Source organism: Chrysochloris asiatica, unplaced genomic scaffold, assembly GCF_000296735.1.
Source record: "Chrysochloris asiatica unplaced genomic scaffold, ChrAsi1.0 scaffold00158, whole genome shotgun sequence".
Classification (NCBI taxonomy): Eukaryota; Metazoa; Chordata; class Mammalia; order Afrosoricida; family Chrysochloridae; genus Chrysochloris; species Chrysochloris asiatica.
In genome coordinates this window covers 7,210,538-7,218,185 of record NW_006408676.1, presented here as the reverse complement: position 1 = coordinate 7,218,185, position 7,648 = coordinate 7,210,538, and positions in this window count along the sequence as shown.

Genomic DNA, 7,648 nt, shown 5'->3' with positions numbered 1-7,648 from the left:
GGTCTTCTAAATTTCTTGACATAGATGAGTAAATGCTTCCAGTGCAGTATCAGTTTGTTGAAAGACTTTGACTTGTATTCCATCAATTCCTGGCACCTTGTTCTTTGCCAATGCCATCAATGCATCTTGAACTTCTTCCTTCTGTACCATTGGCTCTGAATCATATGTTACTTCTTGAAATGGTTGAACACTGACCAATTCCTTTTGGTATTGTAACTCTGTACATTCCTTTCATCTTCTTTTGATGCTTTTTGCATCATTCAGTATTTTGTCCATAGAATTCTTCAATATTGAAAGTCAAGGTTTGAATTACTTTCTCAGTTCTTTCAGCTTGAGAAATGTTGAATGTGTTCTTCCCTTCTCCCTCCTTTTATCAAACTCCTGATTTTTGCACATTTCTTGATAAGATTTAACTTTGCCTTCTCAATCTGCCTGTTGAAATGTTCTCTTTAACTCTTTTACCTCCTTATTTCTTCCATTTGCTTTACCATCGCTACACTGGAGAGCAAGTTCCAGAGTCTCTTTAGACATTCTGTACTTTCTTTCTATCTTGCCTTCTTAAAGATCTTTTGTTTTTTTTCCTGTATTATGTTCTTGATGTTATCCCATTATACTTCAAGATAGATCTTGAAATGTTCGTTTAGATGATGAATGGGATGCCAGTCCTCTTAAATGTTTCATTCCCAGCATGACAAATTTAAGAACCATGACATGTTCAGTTTTAAAATGGTCAATATCAGTCCATTTCTGTTCACAAATTGCCTAGGGTATCGATATTTACATTCCATTTCATTCTTGACAATGTTCACTTTTCCTAGATTCATACTTCATAAATTCCATATTCCAATTATTCATGGGTGTTCACAGCTGTTTCTCCTCATGTTGAATTGTGTTCCATCAGTAAATGATGGACCCAAAAGCTTTGTGTCCATTCACTTCATCCCAGTCAACTCTACTTTGAGGAGGCAGCTGTTCCTCAATTATATTTTGAGTGCCTTCCAGCCTGAGGGGCTTATCTTCTAGCTCTATATCTGACAATATTCTGCTGCCACTCATCATTTCTGACCGTCACTATTCTGGTGCTATCTGTCAGTGTTTCACTGCTGTTCATAAGGTTTTCGGTGACTAAACATTTAGAAGCAGTCTGCTTCTCCTTCTTCTGATTCTGTCTTACTCTAGAAGCTGAAGTCTGTCCATAATAGGTGGGTGACCCTGCCAGCATTCTAAATACCAATGGCATAGCTTCAAATATACAGAAACACTCAAGCCACCACAGTGCCACAAACTGACAGATTAGTGGATCATCCTGTGTTTGCAGACTTGGCTTCTTATTCAGGTCTCAAAAATTCTCTATGAGTATCTCCTGAAAATTTTTTTCTATGCCATTATTTTTATGATGCTCTGAATTTTCATATATTCTAATGTTATATTTATTAATTGAATTCCACATTTCCCTTTTGCTTTGTTAACTTTTCTTTCTTCTTTTCTCTTGTGCCTCTTGAAATAATAAGTTCAGCTACTGGTGTAGACTGTAGAACCACAAAGTCAGTTTGAACTGCAAGGTCAGTGGTTCAAATTCACCAGTCACTCCTTGAAAACCCTATACTAGGTCGCTATGAATTTGCAACAACTCAACAACATTTAACAACAACAATTCTATCTTTTAATTCACTAATTCTATCTTCTGTTTACTTAAATCTATTGTTAAATACTCTCTTGCATTTCCTAATTCAATTACTTTAGTCTTCAATTACATTATTTCTCTCCTTTAATTTTTTTTTTTTCAATATCCTTGGGTTTCTCATATTGTACTTCATTTTGTTCTGTGATTTCCATTAGTTTGTTTTCTGTGTATTTGCTTTCTTTAAATATATTTAACACTATTGTCTGGAATTCTTCTATTTTTTTCCACTATCCTCAACTCTGTAAGAGAAATGCCTGCTTCTTCATATTTTTCTTTAGATTGGACCATATTGTTTTGTAATCCTATATTTTTTTTAATTATTTTTTTGTTTACTATGTGGCATTTAATGTCATATTGTGGTTATTTGAAATTACATTTTCTCTATTTCAAGATTTAAAAAAATATATTTTTGTTGTTCTTAAGTGCCATCAAGATAGTTATGAGTCGTAGAGACCCTGTATAGGATTTCCAAGAAGTGGCTGGTGGGTCTGAAACACTGACCTTGCAGTTTTCAGTTCATGCTTATTCTACAATACCAATTTTCTCATAAAGGATCCCTAGTGGTGCCAAGGGTTAAGTGTACGGTTGCTAAACACAAGATTGCCTGTTTGAGCCCACTAGCCACTTCACTGGAGAAAGATGAGGCTGTTTGCTCTTTTAAAGACTTATAGTTTTGAGTGGCACTGCAGGATAATGTGCTGGACTGCAAAATCAGTTTGAACCTCAAGGTTGGCGGTTCAAGCTCACAAGTCACTTCTCAGAAACCCTACACAGGGTCTCTATGAGTCAAAGTTGGAGTTGACTCCACTGCACTTAACAACAACATAGTGTCCCTCTAAGGAGCTCTGGTAGTGTAGTGGATTACGAGCTGAGCTGCTAACCTAAAGGTCAACAGTTCAAATCTACCAGCTGCTCCATGGGAGAAAGATGAGGCTTTCTGCTCCCATAAAACTTTACAGCCTCAGAAACCCTATACAGGGTCGCTCTAAGTGGAACCAACTCCCTGGCACGTAACCACCAGTACCACCACAGGGTGGCTCTGAGTTGAAATCACCTTGATGGCTGTGGGTTATCTTCTCCTATTTTGGATGTTCCACTAGAGGGCACTCTGGGCGTGTGAATCCTCCAGTGCTGAGTCAGCAATTCTGGCTGAGATGTTTATCTTTATTGTTACCTGTTTGTAGTTTGTCTACATATGCTTTAAGTATTTTGTTTCAAGTATTTAAATGTTTCAAGTCTCTGGGCACTTAATCTGGCAGATTTTCCCTAAGGAAGTTGACTTCTGGTGTGAGGGTCCCTCTGTCTTCTGCAGATTTGACTGAAGTCTTCCTTAGATGAATCTTGGGCCTAGATTCCTTCCCTTTCCTTTGTGGGACTGATGTTTGATTTTCCCTCTGTGACAACTGCACATACACAGGCCAATGGTATACGTGGTAGTATTTGTCTTTCTCAAGATGAAGGAGAGGAACACTTTATGTCCTTCCCTCATGGAGAACCCTGAGCAGGCTCTCCATGGTGCTTAGTTATGAGTAGGGGGCCAATTGTTTCTTGATACATTGCATCACTGATGTGTTTTTTCTTGTCCTGACTGATGAATGCATCCTGTGACTTTTCTGCTGCCTTGGATCTTAGTGACCATCAGCTTATACATTGTTGTTCTTGTTATGTGCCGTGGAGTCGGTTTCAACTCATAGCGACCCTGTTTAGGGTTTCTGAGGCTGTATATCTTTATGGGAGCAGAAAAGCCTCATCTTTCTCCCACGGAACAGCCGGTAGTTTCAAACCGCTGACCTTATGGTTCACAGCCTGATTTGTAACCACTACGCTACCAGAGCTCCTTAGCTTACACGTTAGTGAGATTTAATAGCACTCAGAATTATCTCAGCTTCCCCGTGTCTCTTCCCTAGTGTGTGGTTTCTGAATGTCCCTAATCAATCGATACCACCATAATCAGACTACATTATCTACAGCTTAGCTTCTGTCCTGTGTTCTTTATTCAGTGTGTTGCTATCCCCATCCCAAAACAACCAAGTGAGGCAAGATCTCCCAGCTTTTCTTCTGACCCTGTTCCTTCTTTCCTTTGTTTTGTGACTCACTTCATCTTTCCAATACTTCAACTGCTACCTGGAGCTCTGGAGGACTCAACTCATACTGATTTTGGTAGGATAATCATGGAATAAGGGGAGTGACTTTAACTCTTTACAGCATCATTTCTCTGGTTATAGGTTTTCTTGGTTTTCCCTTAACATTATAAATATTTTCCTTTTTTTTTTTGCTTATATAATTTACAAAAACAAGTCCATTGTAATTTCACTACAGGAGTTCTGGTGTGGCACTGGTTATATGTATGATAAGCACTGGATTTCTAACTGCAAGTTTGGTGGTTCAAACTCACCAGCACTCTAAGAAACCCTATACAGGGCTGCTATGAGTTGGAACTGACTCGATGGCAGTTAACAACAAAAACATAGGTGGCATAGTGAGTTAAGTGTTGCCCTGCTAACCATAGGATTGGTGGTTCATCCCACCAGTTTCTCTGTGGGAGGAAGTTGAGATTGTCTGCTCCTTAAAGAATTAAAGTCCCAGAAATCCTTCGGAGCAATTTGACATCACACTATACAATTGCTATGAGTCAGAATCAATTTAATGGCAGTGGGTTGGGTTGATATAGGTAGAATGTTTATTTTTCCTTTGACTTCCTTCAAGAGTTTCTCTTTGTCTTTCTGTAGTTTGAATTTTCTATACCTAACTGTGGAGTTTGGGGTATTTATCCTATTTGGTATTCTCTACATTCCTGTATTTGTGGTTTGGTGCCTGTCATTAATTTTGGAAAACTCTTAAACATGAGTACTTCAAATATTTCATCTGTTCCTTTTTTACTCCTTCTGACATCCATATTGCACATATGTTACACTACTGGTAATTGTCCCAAAGGCCTTGAATCATCTGTTTTCTTCTTCTTCCCCTCTGGAATTCAGTTTGGGAAATTTCTATTGACATGTCTTTAAGCTCACTGATTGTTTCCTCAGCTGTGTTCAGTCTACTGGTAAACCCATCAAAGACATTCTTCATTTCTGTTACAGCATTTTTTATTTTTACCATTTTGATTCTTTCTTTGATTGTCAATCTGTCTGCTTATATCACCATCTGTTCTTCCATTGGTCTACGTATTTTTTTTTTTCCCACTTAAGAGTTCTTTGCATAGTAATCACGGTTATTAAATTTTCAGTCTGATATTTCCAAAATGTCCAGCATATGTGCCTTTACTTTGTTTCTTCCTATTTCTTTTTCTTGCCTTTTAGCATGCTTTGTAAGCTTTGCTGAAAGGACATGATGTATTGGGTTTTAGGTACTGAGGTGGTTGTTACTGTTAAACGCATCAAGTTGATTCAAACTCACAATGACTCTGTATAGATTTTATGAGGAGCAATTGGTGGGTTTGAACTGTTGACCTTTGTGGTTACCAGTCCAGTGCTTATCCTACAGTGCCACAGCAAGACTGAGGTTGATGGCATTTAGCCTGAGGATTTATACTTATGATAGGAGATACACTATGTTTACTGTTTTTGTTGTAGTTATCTGAAGCCTCAATGTCCTGTAGTGTCCTAGTTTTTGTTTAGACTGTTGGTTTCCTTAGAAATCCCTTCCTTTGTAGAGTCTGAGCTATCATCTTTTGTTAGTATGTAGAAGTCTTACTGCTGTAGTGCTAAGCTATATATGTGTGGAGTTACAGGGAAGATAATAATTCTTTGATCTTATAAGGTCTAAGTTTTTAGTCAGTCTGTGCCCCTGGCTATGACTTTTGTAAGTGCTTCATAGATTTTTCCACCTGTAGGTCAACCAGAAAAGCTAGAGGAGACTGGACTTGGTCAATTATCTTTCTCCAAAGTCAAATACATCTTTGGTAAAGTAGTTTCCTTGAGGGCTGGTTATCTTTGCAGAGAACAGAAGACAGAATAATCTGGATTTATTTCAAATGGTTTCTTTTTTTCCTGGGCATATTTTAAAATGGTTACTCTTCTCCTCCCCTTGACAGAAAAATACATGGATTTTCCTTTGACATTTACAGGGTGATCCTAGTGACCCAAAGCTTACTTATAAGCAAAACTGGTAGGTAAAACTTATGAAAGGGTGGGACTCCTCAAAACCTGGGCTTTTAACTTTCAACCTTATATACACCGAGCCTCCAGCAATTCATCAACTACAACTAAGTATCCCCCAGTACTACAGCTAATGGTTGGCTTCTGCTCCTGGTTTACTGTGATTCTCTTGTCTTTCTCCAGTTTTCAGAACTGTAATTTACTGTGACCTCTATTCTCTAATAAATCTAAAAAGAATTGTTTTCAGTTTACTCAATTTTCTTGTAAGTACTAGACTGGCAATATTAAGCCCTTTACATGCCAGGGTTGAAACTAGAAGTCCACTTTCTTTACATTTGACCACAATTGTATTTTATTTAGACAAATAATAAAAGTGTTTCTCTTTCTTTGGAGCCATTTTATTGAAAATCATTCCCTAGAGCATGATAAGGGTTAGGAAGAAACCTTGCTTTATATTTTAAGTATCCTATGTGCACCCATATATGCCAATGTGCACATTTTATTCATTCTCCTGCACACTAAGAGCTTTTTTCCAATGAACGACTCCAGCTTAGCAGAGCTTAACTCCATCTTGTGCCTAGGTTTCAGTGTTCAGATGCCAAGTTTTCTTGAGTACTTATGCACCTCTGTTAGTTAAACTGCCAGAATTAGAAGCAGAGTATATTTAAAAGTGGGCTTGGGGAGGCAGGGCTTGATGGTGGCTAGGGTGGAGGTACAGTGAAGTTCGCCATCAGTGATACCACAGAATACCAGGCAAAGCAGATGCAGGACAGAGTTCCAAAACTTGGAACCACAGATATAGGAATATTTAAAAGGTTTGAAGGCTTATAGCTAGTGGAACCTGTTGCAAAAGTAAGAAATCGCGTACTTTTGAAACTGCTGGGCTAGGCGGCCCTGAGCCTACAACTTGGGCAAAACCAAATGGCAAGACAAAGCAGGAGAGCAAATACACCATGGAAAAACACTGCGGGAGCCTTGGAGCAAAGGTGGACAATACACTTTGTCGGTTTTGCTTTGTTCTGATTTTCTTTTTCTGTTTTTTTTTTGGTATCTGTTCATTGCTCCCCTGCCCCATTGTATGTGCACCTCCATTCGGATGACTAAAGGGGGTGCCTGAGTGAGTGGACACCAGCTCTCTCACCACTGGTGGGTTCTTCAGCCATGCATGCACACAGATACTCTCAGCCCAAGAGCTGGTCCTGAACTGTTTGGTTGTTTGGTTGTTTAAATACAGGAAAGACCAGGACAGGGGTGTAGAGAGGAAAAGAGTTAGAAAACAAAACAGGCTGAAAATTAAATTAAATCCTGAGGTACAGCATACAGCATGACATGTGGCATCTTGAAATCTCTCAGGTAGCTTTGAAGACAAGAAGCTGAGGAGAGGACATTAAAGTCATACTCATATTAAACTATAGATTTTTTTTTCTGCCCCTCTTCTCCCTTTTCTATGATTATAGACTACAGTATTCAGTCTAGTTTTGTCTTTTTGATGTTGTTTTTACATTTTTGGTTTTTCTTTTTTCTTGTGTTTTTTTTTTTCTGCTGATGTTGTTTTGCTGTTTTATACTCCCACTTCTACTTTTGGGGGACTCTTTCTCTCTGTATATTACCCAAAAAGAGACAGCAACTGTTGCCATATAATCAAGCTACAACCACACTCTATAAAACACCAAAACTTAGGCAAGAACAAATACCAACTGCCATATACCAGGAAAACAGACATTACCTGTGAAAGTTACTCCAAGTTAAGCAATAAGAAGAGTGAAAAGGGAAGCCCACATCCTGATCACATTTACCTGGAAGCAATCAGCATTAAAAAAATAACAAAACACATATTCAATTAAGTATTAAGGCCACAGATAAA